Source organism: Ailuropoda melanoleuca, chromosome X (genome assembly GCF_002007445.2).
Source record: "Ailuropoda melanoleuca isolate Jingjing chromosome X, ASM200744v2, whole genome shotgun sequence".
In the NCBI taxonomy this organism is placed as follows: domain Eukaryota; kingdom Metazoa; phylum Chordata; class Mammalia; order Carnivora; family Ursidae; genus Ailuropoda; species Ailuropoda melanoleuca.
Window position 1 is genome coordinate 77162393 of NC_048238.1, and position 17166 is coordinate 77179558.

At 49.8% G+C, this 17166-nt stretch overlaps 1 protein-coding gene across 23 annotated transcripts in view; it reads left to right on the forward strand.

Moving 5' to 3' along the window:
* PAK3 (p21 (RAC1) activated kinase 3) overlaps positions 1–17166 on the forward strand; it is a 246667-nt gene that overhangs the window by 124186 nt on the left and 105315 nt on the right. For 4 of the 23 annotated variants that reach the window (XM_034648878.1, XM_034648876.1, XM_034648879.1 and 1 more), the window contains one exon: positions 10924–11071. The exons of 10 other annotated variants lie outside the window; for them this stretch is intronic. The gene's annotated coding sequence lies outside the window, so the exon portion shown is untranslated. Of the gene's footprint in view, positions 1–4335; positions 4581–5518; positions 5585–5703; positions 5814–6246; positions 6319–10923; positions 11072–17166 lie in introns of those variants that run through there. 9 more of the 23 variants (XM_034648875.1, XM_034648874.1, XM_034648873.1 and 6 more) reach the window with 8 other exon arrangements.

The following is a 17166-nucleotide window of genomic DNA, read 5'->3' on the forward strand; positions in this document are numbered from 1 at the left end:
TGGCGGGCAGGAAGGAAGGGGCACAGTGGGATCTGATTGTGCGGATGGCCGCAAGGTGCAGTGAGCAGACCCCCCGTGAAGGAGGAGTGGGCACAGTGTTTTCAGCTAACAAACAGCCTTTTGCACTAGCTGCCCAGCTGGGTTCTTTTGTATTCAGAGCAGGAGGGGGAGTTTTTTGTTTTTGTTTTATTTTAAGTGCAGCTGCTTTAGCAGAAGCTGTGAAGACTGAGAGCCACAAAGATGCAGAGTCCACCACAGGGAATGATTTCTGGCTGTAGGACTTGAGGTGGGGGTGGGAAGGGAGCTCTGATATCCAGGTGGCTTTTGCCCAGTGGGGTGTATGTGGCCACCTTCCTTGCCTGCCCAGGTATGGCTTGGCTCAGCCTGGCCTCGCATTCAGACTCTTTTCGGGAGAGCAGTTTGTTCGTTCTGTTTGTTTGCTTTGTTTTGTTTCTGTCTCCATCCAAAGAAAGCTATGTTTTCACTTTGTAAGGGTTCTTACATGTTCGGTATGTTTATTACAAAAACATGTACAGACAATGCGGAAGTATATAAAGAAAACAGTTAATGACCTCCACCATACACACATACCCACATGTCTTGCTTCCCACATTTTTAATTCCCAGAGTTACCTGTTAGCAGTTTGGTGTGTATGATTCCAGCTGAAAGAAACACACAAACATAAACACACGCGTGCATGCGCACGTGTTTTAATAAGAATAAAATAATAGTACACGCGCTGTTCTGTAACTTTTTTCACTCAAGAAGGTGTCAAGACGTGTTTCTATTCCAGTACATAAGAATCCACTTGATTCTTTTTAGCTGGTGTCTAGTATTCTTTTTTAAAAGATTTTATTTATTTATTTGAAAGAGAGCAAGAGAGGGAGAAAGCAGAGAGGGAGAGAGAGAAACAGGCTCCGTGCTGAGCAGGGAGCCTGATGCATGGCTTGATCCCAGGACCCCAAGATCATGACCTGAGCCAAAGGCAGACGCTTAACCTACTGAGCCACCCAGGCACCCCTGGTGTCTAATATTCTAAAATAAGCATATATCATATCTTATTTGCCAGTTCCCTTATCGAGGGACATTTAGGTTGGCCTTTGTATGATGAGTGTTTCTTTCTCATATAAGATTCAACAACAGACACACTTGAACATATGTCTGTATTTTTATGAGTGTATCCATAATCAAATTCCTTGAGTTGAAATTGCTTGGTCAAAGTGGCACATGCACTTCAGATTTCCTAGGTGTTTCCAGCTTCCCCTCCAAAAAGTCTCTGCCATCTTATGCTCCCATCAGTCGTACATGAGAGTGAGCAATGCTCCTTTTCTCTGGGATTTGATTGGAAAGCTTTGAAGATAGTTCTAGTTTACTTCTGTTGCTCTAAGCCCCATCCCAGAGCCTGTCGCTTCTCATGTGACTCTAGGGGCTGGTAGGGTTGGTGAGAGCCGGAGGAGCAATACAACAAACACAAAACAAGAACAACACAACTGAGGGTAGGAGTCTTGGTTTCTAGGACCATCTCTGTAAGGTATTGGACAGGTGGCTTTAAGCCCCTGGGTGTCCTTTTGCTCATCTAGGAAATGCAGTTCATAATTGCCACAGTCACTGTTGTGGTTGTTGTGAGGGTCAAACGGGGAGGTATGAAAGTGGTTTGTAACCTGAGAAGCAAGATACACATGCCAAGTGGTTATTCCAGTAGTGTGGTTATTATATCCTTAAATCAATGAGCTTGGAGAAGGAAACGGAAAAGTGGGAGTTTAGTGGGAAAAATTACACAGATGAAATCATTAAGACATTCTCAGCTTCCCTGAAAGTTCCCATGTAGCCGTCCTATATTCTTGGAGAACAAACCACGTTGGTAGTAAAGACTGCTTTATGGTATCAAGAAGAATTGAGGCACCTGGGGGGCTCAGTTGGTTAAGTGTCTGACTCTGGTTTTTGGCTCAGGTCGTGATCTCATGGGTCCTGAGATCGAGCCTCCCAGTCCAGTTCTGTCCACTTGAAGATTCTCTCCCTCTGCCTCCCCCCCACCACCGCTCATGTGGGTATGCACATCCCCCCTTAAAATAAATAAATAAATCTTAAAAGGAATATAGATTATTGCCCTTGCATGGGAACACTGAAGTCTTCTGTGCTGGGCCTGGCTCCTAAGCCCAGTCCTCTTTCTATGACAACCCTATGCTTTAATTTGTCAGGAACCTAATAGGATTTTGGCCCCATGCTACTTTCTGTAATCACCAGTGAGAGAGGAAATACACACATGAAATGCTTAAATAACCATGTGGGGTGACTGCATAAATAGCTCTGAGTTATAGCTGAGGTATATGGGAGGATTAGAGTGAAATCAAATACTTTTTAATTACAATTTAAATCAATAGCCCAGAAGAACAAGTTAAATCATTAGTCAGAAAAAAATCCGGTTTTATCTATTTCTTAAAAAATAAGAACGTTCTTATTCTTTAAAATAAACCAAATAAGTGCATTTTACAAATCAGAGATGTAACATAAAGTAAATGTTCATTCATTTAGATCAGTGATTTTTAGATTACTTTTACCATGACGTAAAAACAAAAAATCAATGTGATGGGCTACTTTCTTTAACCCCAAAGTTAATTAAAAAGATATCTGTAAAATCATTGAAAGCAGAGCCCTTGTGATTTCAGCCTATTAATCAGGGATTTGAGGAGGAAGGTGAGGAGTGTTTTTGCATTAGGAAGACAACCACCAAGCACACACACAAAAAGCTATTTAAAAATGCTTGAGTTTTTAAAAAACACCAATCTAGTATACTCTTTTTTTCCCCAAGCAAATATGTATTTTAACAAAACCAATAATACCATGTATCATATTAGAAAAAGCATGGGCCTTGGACTCAGATCTAGATACAAATTCCAGCTCTGCGACTTCCTACAGTGTTCATGTAATAGTCATGTATGCATAAACATATTTTTTAATTAAGGAAAATAAAAAGTAAAATGCAAAGTGATCCTTTAAAAACTCTGGAGTATGTAGTTTACTTTGTCTTTGCCTCCCTCTTTCCTGCCTTGTCCTAGATTAGAAGGATCTTTGTTGTTCTTTTTTCAACTTCCAGCGTGATCATAATTTTAAATGAATTAATCCAAAGAGGTAGCCCATTCTCTCAACTTCCCCAGATATTGTCTCTGTGAATCTAGGGGCTTGTTGTGTGACTTTTCCTAAGAGGAACTTGGCAAATATGTATTAATTCACTCTCTGTCTTGAAATTTGTTTTGCTAGCATTATGGAGAAATGATGGCTAGGTGTTATGGGGTGTGGAGAAAATTGGGAGAAAAGTGTATTGTGGAGAGTCATAGCCCATTTTGACCACTGAAGTACGTCAGGATATATTTGTCTTCATAAAAATAAGTTTGAAAGTGGAGAGGGAAAATCACCCATAAAATTTACCTGACTGTGATAATTTTATGTTCTCTTCTGATCATTTCTGTGGGTGCATTTTACATCACTGTAATTTGAAGGTACTTAGTATTTTGCATTCTTTGTCATTTTTGATGAGAGCTTACTGTCTCCTTGCTGGGATTTACCATAATTTATATAATCTAGCTAAATCCTTGGGGGGGTGGATTTTGGAGTAGCAAGAGATGATTTTTTGGAGTTACATTTTAAGCTTTGCAAGCGGGCAAAAATTTGAACTTTTTTTTTAAAGACGAGAGACCACAGAAGGTTTTAGGGAGAGCCACATTTTAATGAAATTAAATATATCTATATATCTATGTATCTAAACTACTTGAAGTAGTTTGTTTGTTTGTATAACGCTCCGTGTTTTGAAATGTGTGTTTCATGGGCAGAAAGATATTTTCCCTATCTCCATTGTCAACTCTGAATGCCACTCTATCTGCCAGAGTCTACTGTGTAGTCCAAAGACTCCCTAAGTGTAACCTGTTGGCCTGACAGGTGGTGTCCCAAATCCAAACCATTTTCCCCAGTAAAGAGTGCCCGTGTAGCTGGATGGATTGCCTCCCCTGAAAATTTATCTGAAATTCCAGTCTTCCCGAGGGGGCCGGTTAAAGAAGATCCATGAAATGCCCCCTCCCGTCCCTACTGTCAGGTGCGCCTCTCTCTTGATGGCCCCACCTCTGTCTAGACAACGCTGACAGTGTAGAAGTTGCCATCTCCTTTTCCTTTCCCTCTCTCTGTTCCCTCCCCGTCAGTTTTTTTTTTCCCCTCCCAGGCGCTTCCTGCCTGGAAACAAAAGATTGGTCCCCAGCAGCCCACTCAAGGCGATTTTAGTTTTCTGCTCATCCTCTGATTGGTCCGCGTGCGGTGCAGAGCCCGGGTGACGTCATAGCAGACAAGAGCTAGGGAGCGGTTGCCGAGCGGGGCTCTGCCGCGGGCGGGCAGCTGTCGGCAGCGCGCCGTCTGGGGGCTCCAGCGGGGGTCTGCAGCTTTTCCCGGCCCGAAGCAGGAGTGCGGGGCCGGGAGGAAAGCCGGGGGGAGCGGGCCGGGCCCGGGGCTGCGGCTGCGGCTCTCCTAGCCTCGCCAGCCCGAGCGCTCGGAGGTAGAGAGGAAAGGTCTGGACAGGGTGGCTGGACCAGTGGCAGGTAAATCCCGCGACTCACGGAGCCCGGCTCGCTCGGGGGAGGGTGTGGCGCTGCTGGGCAGATTTTCTGCCTTCCCGGGGGACCACCTTCTGATGTTGCGGCGCCCCAGCCTCGGGTCCCCTCCGTGGCGCCCCCGGAGCCCCGAGCCCTGGCGCGCAGTTCGCCCGATCGCGCTGGGCGGACGCGGACGAGTGGGTGTGTCAGGGCCACTCTCAGAGGGCCTGGACCCCGGCGCCGGGGCAAGCCCTAGACTCCCCAACTCGGGCCTGGGCCGCTGGACGCCAAAGCCGCCCCCAAAGCAACGTCAGCCCGTTAGTCTTATACCATCTTCTCGCCCCCTCCCCCAGCTACAGAAGCGACGGCAAGCCACCCCCCCCCCGGAAAANGCAAGCCCCCCCCCCCCCGGAAAAAAAAAAAAAAAACCACCGAGGGGAGGAGGTGTGGCCACGGCTCCGACAAGTCCGGGGGAGGGGGAAGAGCCCAACCTGAGCAAACAGAAAAAGTGACGATTTTCTTCTATGGGGCGCCCTTTCTTTTATTTTCCTTTACCCTCCTCCCCTTTTTTAGGCCGGGGGAGGGTAATGACAGGACGACTCATTTCTTGTCATGTGGAGATGGGAATGATGCAGTACTCTCCCTAAAAAGGCTGGCGTCCCTCAGTAGGCCTTCGTCTTTGTCTGGGGGGGGCAGGGGTCATTAGGGGTCATTAGGTCCACGGCCCCCCTACCCTGTCCTCAGTGCGCAGGGGGCCTTGACCTCAGTTTGTGAACTGGCTCTGGCTAGATGACTAGCCACACTTTGGGGCGGATTGAACATTTTAGATTCTTGCTCTCACAGGCTTTCCTTCCCTAGGTGGTGGTTGAGGGACAGGGTGGGAGGGCGGTGCCCACAGGGAGGGAGCCAGAGGCCCCACTTGATTTTTTGGTCCCACCTTCCAGAATCCAGTGGCAGACTCTGGACTTGAGGGTTCTAGGCTGTGGTCTGTAGAAGCAAAGCAGAGAAGGGTGAGTGGCTTGGCTTTGGGAAGCATGAAGGGGGCGGTTGCAGTGTTATTCTTTTTTTAATGGCTTTCAGCAGGGAAGCCTTTAGCCATGTTAGTCTTGCTCCCCCCATGGTTTTGCAGACTCAAATCCAGGCCAACTGTATGGCTGTCTGAGGTGTTGGAACAGAAGGAGGTCCATTCCTGTTGGTGACAACACTGTGGCCCTGTTCTGGAATGACCGAGGTGTAAAGGTCAGTGCGGTTTTCACTGGGCCATTTGCAAAATTATAATTGGGCAGGTCTGTGATTTGGTACTTGAGGCCCCTAATCAGGGGCACCTTTGGGTAAAGGGGCTTAATCCGGTAATGGACAACTAAGAGGCCAGGGCTTGGAGGGAGAGCCATGTCAGCCTTCGTTTCTGGATACAAATGTCATACCTCCCTCCTCCATGAAAGAGGCAAAGTGGGAAGAGACTGGCATGAATGCTGGGTAAAAGTCAACAGCTGAGAATCTTAGGCCAGAGGGACCTTTAGATGTCAAGGAGTGGACCCTCCAGGCCTCCAGGTAGGCAAGTGGGCTTTGTGGGAGAGACTAAACAGGAAACGGGAGGTTCATTTGTAATACAGATGCAGGCAAAGGGCCAAAACACCCCAAAGGCGTTCTGACTAGCCGACCATTACCACAGGTTGCAGATTGTCTGGCTGGAGGCAGAATTGGCATATGAAGCAAACAAGCGTGCTGAGGTCTCTGGGGAGAGGTCAGTAGATGTGACAAGTGAGAAAAATGTGGAATACCTGGGGTGGGGGGATGGAGAGGTGCTGCCCCCATCAGACACTCTGCTATTGTGAGGTCAGACACAAAGCTCCTGTGAGGTCAAAGGGGGTGGCCAAGGCAAAAAGCAATCAGGGCTAGAAATCTAGATGCAGGTAAGCTCAGAGCAGGTAGGAACAAAGCCATAGAGAGATAGAACAAGAAGAAAGCTCTGGTCTTAACCAGGAGCCCGAAGGTCCCGATTTCCCTGGTGAGATGGGGAAATGTTGGTGATCGAGGCACATGTGGCTCAGCCCAGACTTAGGGGGACGATTTCTTGATGTTTAGGGACTCAATAGCATTTCCATCCATGCAACCCACCTTCAGGAGCTAGTAGCTTTGATCATAGGAAAGAGAAGAAACTGTGAACAGCGGACTCCACAATGGCTCTTTAAGGCTCCCTTTAAGGAATAGGGAGGCAGGGTCCCAAAGGGGATTGGGGGAGCTTTGAATCCGCCCAAGACAGGTAGGTTGACTATTTTCACACAGGGAGGGCCAGGGCCAGGTCTGGGGTCCCTGCTGCAGGCATGGGGTATCTGCCTGTGTTCCAAAAATGCCCTCCTTCCCAGGGGCCCGTGGGACCCTGTGAGGCGAGGGATGGTGAAAACCCCTGCCCTAGAAGGTAAGTGTGGCTGTTGAGGCTTCTGGGGTGTCCTGTTGTCCCCCAAGCTCTCCACCTGCCAGAGGCTAGGCGGTTCCCTCTGCAGGGCCTGGGGTGGACTCCCCTGCCAACTCGGCACTCTGCGGCTTCTCCAGGAGGGGGCAGGAAAGGGCACATAGCAGCTGGCAGGGCCGAAGTCCTTCATTTCCGGTGTGAAGCTGGAGCCTTCTGATCAAGTAACAGCCATAAGTTTAAAATCTGATTTAGGGGTACCAGAGAGCCAGAGGAACCCCTGGGGCTTGGTAGTCTGTTTCCATTCCCTCCCAAAATGTGTCGCTTCCTCCTGCGCCCCGGGACTTTGGAAGGCATTTGCATTTACATACGGCGCAGTCATTACTCCAGTCACTAATACACGCAGACTAACCCAGAGTTTAATTGGAAATGTTAATCAGTACAATGGATCCATGTCTGATTTGCACATTCGGTCAATTATCTGCAGGTTGGGGCAATCTTTGCTGCCCCCAGGGGACATGATGAGGGGCAAAATGGCATAGCTATCCAGCTGGGTCTGCGGGTGGGAAGCAAAAGGGGGGAGGTGGACTTTGAAGACTGGAAAGAGAGGAATGATTGACTGGTGGGGAATGGAGATATTCCCAAGGTGTAGTCACAGCAAAGCCTGGGTGGCTGATCATTGAGACAGAACAGGACCATCTTGGAGCCCATGCAGTAGAGAGGATAGGGTTTTGCCCTGAGTTGGGAAGGTGCTGGATTTGGAGAAGGAAGGTTTTTAGAGACTAGAGGACACAGAGTTGGGGTGGAATAAACCTTGGGAGTCAGGAGTTAGGTGTTGTCTGTTTCTGCCCCTCTCAGAGCCTTAGTTTCCTTGTCTTTTGAATGATGGGGTTGGACGAGGTGGTTTCTGAGATGGTCATGACATTTTAGGAAGTGGGTTCATTTGTTCTTGGTCACGAAGGCAGGTCCACCATAGGACAACATCCCCCCCCAAAATAACCATTTACCCTTCTAAATCATACTTTATGGTATGCCCTCTGAATTGGGGGAAACAGTACAAAACAAACCCCCAAACACCACACACATTTCATCTCTTTGAGCAGCATGGTTTTATTTTTATTTCATGTGAATGGGAAACCGGAAGGAGAAAGGAAGCCCAAGTGGAGAATCTGCTAGGGACCCTAAAACCAAGCCCCTGAGAAGCTCTGTGGGGATTTTATACAGATCTTATACAGTGGGTGGGGGGAAGGGGCAGATAGGCACTCGTGGCACCAACTCCCTAATCAGCCTCAAAACCGAAGGGCCTGGGATGAGGGTGGAGGAAGGCCTGCTTAGGGTGTGTATCCTTCTTTCTCCTTCGTCCTTCTCTGAGCCAGGTGGACTTTTTGGAATTCCGCACCCTGAAGAGACACTACCCCGAACTGCCAGCACAATCGCGCCCTCTAGTGACCTCAGCGGGGATACCCTTGGCAGAGCTCCTCAGGCGTCCCATGGTCCAGCTCCCTTTGCCAGTGCTAATCCCTTGTGCAGCTGTAACTCCCTGCGGAGAAGGGCTCCAGTCCTTCCAGATGGCCTGAAGGAGAAACAGGCAGCTGAAGTTCCCTGCAGGCCCTTCTCCTATATGGACGGGACTGGGGGTTGAGCAAGGGCGCCATCTCCCTAGCGCTTCGTTTCCTCTTTTGGGCCTGAGAAAGGTTCCGGAACTCCTTTCCCTGCCTTCTTTAGTGCTGGGCCGGGCACCTGCCATGGGAGGGCCCTGTGGTAGAAAGAGTGGTTGGCCACAGCTTCCCCCGTCCACACACACACCATCAACAAAGTGGCCACACTGGTCCCCAGACAGAGATGCTGGCAGGAAGCTGGAGTGCAGCAAAGCTGGGGTGCTGGTAGGCAGAAAACGGGTGCACTGATCCCTACCCCCAGCCTCCAGGAGGAAGCTAAGCCCCAGGTGCAGACACAGGGCGGTACAGACACACAGCAGGATACAGACACATAATATGGCAGAGCCACGTGATACAGAATGGGGATTAGATACATGCCAGGTGCATACAAGGCACAGAGCACACGGCGAGAGGCACAGCACATACACAATACAGTGCAGACACTGTGTCCATACGCCTGCTAGACACATGACTGCACACCCCCCCAGCGTGACACCCACAAAACAGTATGCATAAGACATGGCATGCACGTGATCGGGTACAGGCACCCTGATACCGTGGGGGTACAGGAAGCAGCTCATACACGCTCCCCCCATGCGTACTCACACACAGGATGCATCTCCGCACACTCAACAAAACACCGTCCCCCCCCCCCAGGACAGGCAAGAGGAGTGTGGCCACCAGGTGGAGTGCTGTGTCCTGCTAGGCTCAGCCCTGCAACTGGTGTATTTGAAGCAGGCTGCCCTGCGGTTCATGGGAGGCTGAGGCAAGGTGAAGGCGGGCCTATGGAAAGCTCTCGATCTCACACAGGAACCTGGAGGTGCTTGGTTGGTCCATGCTGGTGCCTCCACTGCCCCCCCCACCTGGCCCTACTGTTCCCCACACCCATGGGTACTTGCTGCCATCCCTCCAGGCTCAGGGGACTTTTCGTGGCCGTCCTTCTTGAGCCCCCTTCCAGTCCTGCCCCTCTCTGGAGCTTTGGCAGCTGTTACTCACTTACCCCCACCCCGCCCCCTTGCAGGATGAGCTCACGCAGCCAGGCAGGGGATGGGCGAACCACTTAGTGGCCCAGTGGGTGGGATCTGGAAAGGCTGCTGGGGGTATGTGAGTGGGAAGCACTCAGGGAATGCCAGGGCCCCTGGGGGACACACGGGCGGCCGGGATCTGGAGTCTTGCCAGGAGCAAGTGGCAGACCTGGGGTATGGCTTGGTCTTCTCGTTTGCCAAGGGGAAATTGGGAATCCTGGGGCTTTCCGTGGCTCCCCGAGTCTTCAGTTTTACTATCTCTGCCTTTAGCTACCCTTCCACCTGTGTCTTTGGATTAGGACCTGGGGCATACCAGTATCCACTGATAGAACGTTTGCTAGCCTGGGTCCGGCTTTGCTAGGATTTCACATATAGGTGCTGTTTTTCTTGGAGGACAGACACATGGAGGGAAGGCGGGGGCAGGGTAGGAAGGTTTGCAGAGGGAAGATCCGTCTCGTCCTTGAGAGGCTCAAGCGATTGTGGGGGAAGGTAGAAAAAAGAGGGGTTAAAGACCTTGCCTCCACGGTTGGACATGGAAACCTCTGTGGGGAATATGGTATAAACTGTCATCCCCCAAAAACCCAGGATATATTCACCCTAAGAAATCTGAGAAAGACTGTGGAAGACCTTCCTGTAGTAGAGATTGGGTCAGGGTGGGGGGCAGAAGGAGGTTCCAGTTAGGATCAGGGGCTGAGGCCCTCAGCGGCAGTGAGGTGATAACAAGTTAGGGACCTCCGAGTGCTTCCCACCGCCACCCAGTGAAGGAGGTTGCTGAGAAGGGAAGGAGGTGGAGGTGGGCACCTGGAAGTGAAACAGACAGCATTGCTAGATCTTCAGGAAGCTCAGGTGTCCCCAGAGCCAACGTGCATTTGCTGTGATCTCTCGGTTTTCTGTCACATGCTGGACTGGACCACCTCCTGCAAATATGTGGCTATTTCCAATCTGTCCTGTTTGATCTAGTCCTCCTGACACTTATCCAGGGAGGCTAGGGCAGGTTTTCTCCACGAGCTAGCAGGCAGAGCCAGAGTGGTGAGGTGACAGCAGTTCTCAACCTGAAACTCCTGGTTCAGCACCCTTTCTTGACTCTGACCTCGCAAAGCCCTTTTTATGCCTCTCCCCTCTCTGATTCTCTGCCTTCTCAAGGGTTTTTCTGAAATGCACTATAGCGTGTGCGTGAGGTTTGAGGGGATTGGCTGAGGGAGTAGTAGCAGGTGGGGCAAGAGGTTCCTGCACCCCCATGATGCTTCTCTTGGCAGGTTGCCCCCAAGAAAGAGCAGCTGAGTCCTTGCGTCTTGTGGCAGCTGGCGTGCCCAGCACTGAGTCCGTGGGAGCTGAAGGCAGCCCAGCCCCTTCTCATGGGCAGTGCCCACCTGTGCTGAGGTCCTGCAGCCGTGGCAATAAGAGGTGAGTAACGGATTCCAGGGTAGGCAGTCAGGGATCTCCAAATCCAGGTGAAGGCCACCTTTCCACCAGAGTTCCCAGTATTAAAGACGCTGCCTGGGCCTCACAAGCCAGGCTTTGGGGCACAGCCCCTCCTTTCTGGGGGACTGTGGCCCATGTAGCTGCACTTGGTCTCTCGGTTCCCTCCATCTCTAATATGGGAATGATAGCCGTGACCTACATTGTGGGGTGAGTAGAAGAAACAACCAAACGGTCATAGTCAAGTCCTTTGCAATTGTCAGGCTCTGTCTAAGAGCTTCCTTGTAACCACCGACATGCTTCCCCTCAAGCTGGCATTTCCTTTCCTCCTGCTTTCCGGATGTCAAAGTGGCATTTCAGCCACGTACCACTGACTGACCAGTCAGTTCCCAAAATTTCTCCTGCTCTACAACTTTCATTTGACCTTCCTATTCAAGGCATACCCCCACCGCATCTATCCCAGCTTCCAAGCCTGGTGGGCTGAAACCTTCTAGAACCTTCTCTCTGCCTTCCCAACCAAGCAGGAAGCACTTCTCCCTCAGATCTCCAACAATAGTTGAGCCCGTAGTACATCGTGTAACCCTTACTTCTCTACCGCCTTTGATCATTCTTGCACAGTTTCTGGAGTATTCATCTTGGCAGGTAAACTAGACCATAAACTACAGGTAGGGACTCGATTTCACAGGTCTCTAATCTCTCTCCCAAGTGCCCGACAGTTCCCTGGCAGCGTTTCAGTTTGGGTCCCTCTCTTCCTCTCCACTTCTTTTGGGTTCCATGGCCTGCCTCTGATCATCTACTCTTCCCCCTGTCGGGCAGCCGATTAGGGCTTCTGCTGTCAGCTCTGGCCTTCTGTTGCCATACGCCGCCATCCAGCTACCTGTTTGTATATTACCTGCCTCCTTCTCTTTGCACTTCTGTCTATTTGTCAGTTACTGGGCATCTCTCATAACGCCCAAGTCAAAAGCAAGTGACCAACCAAACTCAAAAAAAAAAAAAAAACCACACACCCCAACAAGAAAAACAGAGAAAACAAACAAAGAATACGCACTGTAGTTCCCTTTCACACGGAGCCCACCCCGGGCCCAACGGGACAAAGGAAAAGTGCAGCTCAGCGGCAGGTGTTCTGGGGTGCCTCCTCGTGAAGGGGAAGCTCCAGGGTTTCGGCCGGGATAGTGAGGGTATGAAATTACAGCCCTGCCGATACTGGTGTATTCAGCTTCCTAGAGATGCTGTGGTAGGGGATCCGCTATAGGCCTTGAGCGACAGAAGGTAACTAGAACTCGCTCAAGTCAGAAGCGAGCCCTGGGGTCTCTCCCAGGTGTTCTGTGACAGCTCCAGTAATAACTTGTATTTATTGTCTGCTGTTGCCAGCGCTGGGCGGGGCATTTTACTTGCAGGAGACCCTTTGATCCGATAGTAACTCTGCAAGGTAGGTGTGTTTTTTTTTTTTCCTAATAGTTACTGTTTTTGTTTCTGATTATAAAAGTGACACTAGCTTCAAGGTAGGTACTAGAATCATGGTTTTGCCCATGAGGTGACCAAGGTTGAGAGGCCCTAAGTAACATGCTGTAACTGGACACGTATGTGCTATGGCTTTGGGAGGAAAGACGCTTCCTCGAGAGTTTCTCAGCATCCCAAATGCTTCAGCACTCACACACACGTACACACACTTTCACGAGCACACTCATGTACTCTTGGACCTTCACATACTCCTTGTGCCCCCTTGGCTCACACTTTTCCTACTGGACACATTCGTGGTAAACACAGTCTCATCTGTTTCCGCTGCTATATCATCTTATAGTCTTGCCCTTAGTATTATGTGCTCCAGGATTCCTACATGGCATGGACGCAACCTCTCCACATCTGTCACATTCACCCCAAATCACGCTTACACATGGAAACACGCTCATTGTGACACCCATTTACGCTCATTCGCTCATTTCAGTCTGAGGCCTGATCGCACTCTTCACCCAACTCACAGGCATGGGTCCTCAGGTACAGTCCTTTTCGTAAACTCAGCCACTTTCACTGACACACATCGCCCGACCCTCACACTCAGAGTCCCACAGATGCAGTCACGCTGACACACACCGACACATCCATCTGCTCACTCACATTCAGTACTCACGCTAATTCACATCAACATACAGTCACATTTACGGCACACGCATGCCTAGATACTGACATTTGCACATTTTCACGGTTTTCCATACTCTCACGTTCACAGCCACACACTCCAAATCCTACACTCCCGCATATCCCCAGGGGCACACAGTCACTCTGTCTCACACTCATGTACATTCACATGTACACCCTCTCCCTCTCCCCCTACCATCTCTGCATCACATGTGTTCACATTGGCACACCCCCCCACACGCTCACGTGTTTGCTCGTTCTCACTCTTGTACTCTCATACTGACGTAACTTCACGTTGCCACACACATTCACACCAGTACACACGTGGTGACCTGCACTGTCCCCGACCTGCATTTATGCTGCCACACACCACACCAACCCACAGAATCCACACTGTCACCCTCGATTCCCATAACTGCGTTCGTGCACTCACACACGGGCCGCTGCTGACGGCACAGACAGCCACGTGGACTCACTCAGACTGTCATTCCCCTTGGAACATCCCCCCTGAGGTGGATACACTTGCTCACGGTGGCCCACGTGCCCACACAGTCACTGAAGCATAAATACATTGCCCCTAGCTCGACATACTCGCCTGAGCGGCCGTGGACTCTTCCTTGGACTCACACGGACGCATTGACGCTGACACATACTCGCATGGACACGGACCAGCACTCCTTCCGAGATGATCCCACTCACCCACGTCCATCATTCACACACAGTTATAGTGACTGCACACTCAGGCACACACCCCACATCCCCAAACTTTTACACATGGCCCCACACTGATACTGCCACATCCACACCCTAACACACACACCATCACACACCCCACTGCAGGGAGTTCACAATCACAGTTGTCACCTTTTTTCCCCTACTTGCCGCCAGTGCGCTCCTCACCCCTGCTGGAAGGTTTTTCAGCAACCTGTGGCGAAAGGAAGACTGTTGGTCTCAGCCAGGGCACCCGTGGGACTAGATCTTTCCAGAGAAGAAAGGAGTGGAATTTATGTCTGGGATTAAAAAAAAAAAAAAGCTAAAACCCACAGATCAAATCTTATGTCCTTTTGCCATAATTTTTTTTTACGGAAGTCATGTCTAATAGAATCTTAGCCGGGCTATCCAAAAGGGGCTGCGGTTTAGATGGTTTATTTTCTGGAAGTTTATGGCTTAACTTGCTACCTCCTTTCTCTCCCAAGGGGAGGGCAGAGTAAAGCATGTGTTTCTTTATGCACTCGCTGTGGTTCCCTAGGCAAAAGTATGGGTCTCTGATTTTAGGTTTCTGATCTGGAATTCCCTGCTGCTTCCAGTAGGCACCTCTAGTTTAGCCAGGCCTACTTTTACCCTGTTAGCCCTGGAACGTGGTATTCAAATTTCTGTTGGGAGTGTGCATGTGCATACATAGACCCCACTGGAATTTCAACAGCTGCTACTGACACGTTAACAGAGGAAATTTCTCAGTAGGCGTGGATAAAGGCAAGCTGAAGAAACTTCCTTGCGCTCCAGACAGACTGTAGATTTCCCTGCAAGAGGGTCAAAAGAAGCGCAAATCCCAGGAGTGAACCAACTAGCAGAGCAGGAGCCTGGTGCCAGAATCCCGTGCCACCCCAATTCCCGACGAGAGATTTAGAAACACAAGAGCACCTTGTAGGAGCCTTCTTAACCCATGGCTTCCCTTGCTGGAGTCTCTCTGGAGGAAAGATGAGTGCAAAATAGGTCCAAGCTGTCATTTGATAATGGAGTTTGGCACCGTGGGGAAAAGCCTGTACTCTGAAATACCACACACTGCCCTCTACACCTGCGATCAGATTGAGACCTTCTTGGAAAGCAGAAACCACATCGTCTAACTTATTTTGGATTCCCAGGGTCTAGTGTGATGCCAGGCCTGGAACAGCTACTTGTGAAACTCCAGTAAGAAACTGAAAAGAGGTGGGTGGACAGCAATGTGTCAGGACAGATCCAGTGCCTGTCTTCCTCAATCCCAGAACTCCAATGGCATTACCAGCGTAGGTTGAGGAGCTTCTATGGGCCCTAGCGAGTGCTAGACCCAGAAGGAGATTCAGATGGAGGAAAGCAACATACCCTGCCCTCGAGGTACTTTCATTCTAGGGGGAAAGATGACGTCACCATGCAACAGTAGCACAAGGCAACAGTCTTGAAGCTTGGGAATGGGGGACTCCTTATCATCCAGTGGTCTTCAGGCTCCCAAGGCCTTGAGGGCCCATGGATGGTTGGGAACAGCAGCCAGGCTGTGGGGCAGTCATTTCCCAAAGCACACCTCCTCGCAGACCTCTTGCCCAGCCCAGAGATGTGCCATCTTTCCAGAAGATGGTGTAATAAGCCCTTTGTCAACTGTGCCTAAGGTAGAGGAAGGAAAGTGAGCTATAGACCTTTATGGAAATTTTGTACTGAGTTAAAATTTAGCCACCACCTCCTCCAAGAGATGGCTTTAGAGAAATAGACTGGCAAATTTACATTTGATCATTTCTGTGGATATGCTGAGAGTCACCAAAAGCAATTTATATAATTTTCCAGGACTGGGTGAATTTTCAGAAGGAAAAGAAAATGCACCTGCCTCAATTCACTTGAATGCCTTGTGAAGTGCTAAGTGAATCAACCCACCCCCGTGCATGTATATGATGTTTTGTACTTTTCAAAACAGTTAATAACCCATTCATCCATTATGATAGAGGAATTAGGAGCTCTGCAGTCCAAAGACGAGCATTTGAGTCCCGGTTTGGCCGCTTCCTAGCTGCGGAACCTTGTTTGAGTCAATTACTCATCCTTCTTAAGGCTCAGTTTCCTCATCTGTGAAATGGGAGTGACACTAATAACTTCTGCCTCACCGGGTTGTTACGAGGATGGAATGAGCTAAAGTACGTAAGCATGTAGCACACTATCCGGCCCACAGTAAGTGCTCAACAAATGATAGATCTTCTTACCCTTACCACAGCCCTCTGAGGTAGGCTCCTTCAAAGGAACAGAACCCTGAGACAGCAGAGAAAGAAGATGGTTCACTGCAGTTAAGGAGCCAATTGTCACAGGACTGGTTGTCTGCTTTCCTTACATTCCTGCTTAAGCATAAGCTAGGAGGCAGTGCTCATCCCCACTTAAGAAGGTGAGGGAAAAACAGAATTAACCTATGGAGTGTTGCCTCTATTCCTGGGTCCTTCTGGGACACACTTATCTGGCCATTAATGTTTCTGATTCATGTCCATGTCCCCTCTAGTCCTACAGCTTTTCCCTTGAAATCAGGAAGTCCTCAGCAACGTCTCCCGCATTTGCTGGTGTAGAACCTTCGAGGAGGGGAATAGGAGAGACTCCCGATCCTGGTGCAGCCAGAAGTCTGGCGTCTAACTACAGACATCCCTCTGCCCTTGATTCTAATGTTGAAATGTCTGCTTTGTGGGTAGAGGGTCTGCCCATTTCCAGGCTTTGGTCCTAAGCGCCGCAGTGGAGACACAGTTCACTGTGACACTTTGCTGTGTCCAACCCCAGATGTGGGGTTGTGGTCTTATTCTTCCACTCTATGCCCTTAGCAGATGACCTGATGTCTCTGGGGGTCCATTTCGTCTGTAACATGGAAATAGTAATACCTAATGTGGTTACGCAAGCGGCATGAACTTGGGCAGGAGTAACTTTCAGCAGAGTGCCCGGGACGTGAGGTCTCAATGATGCTGGTGACTTTGTTTATGGTTCGTGAAATCTAGGGTCATAATCATAAGCATCTTCTCTGGGTAGAATATCTTGAATTGCTTCCACATATTTCCCACATGTGGATTCTTTGATTCTCACAGCCTCTTGGCGAGGTCATCCCCTTTCATACATGAGGAAACAGGTTCAGAGGGGCCAAGGGATGAATGCAAGGTCGCGAAGCTCATTAGCGGCAGTACTAGGCTGAGGTGGGACCCGGCCACACTGAGCATTTGCATCTTGGCTTGGCAAAG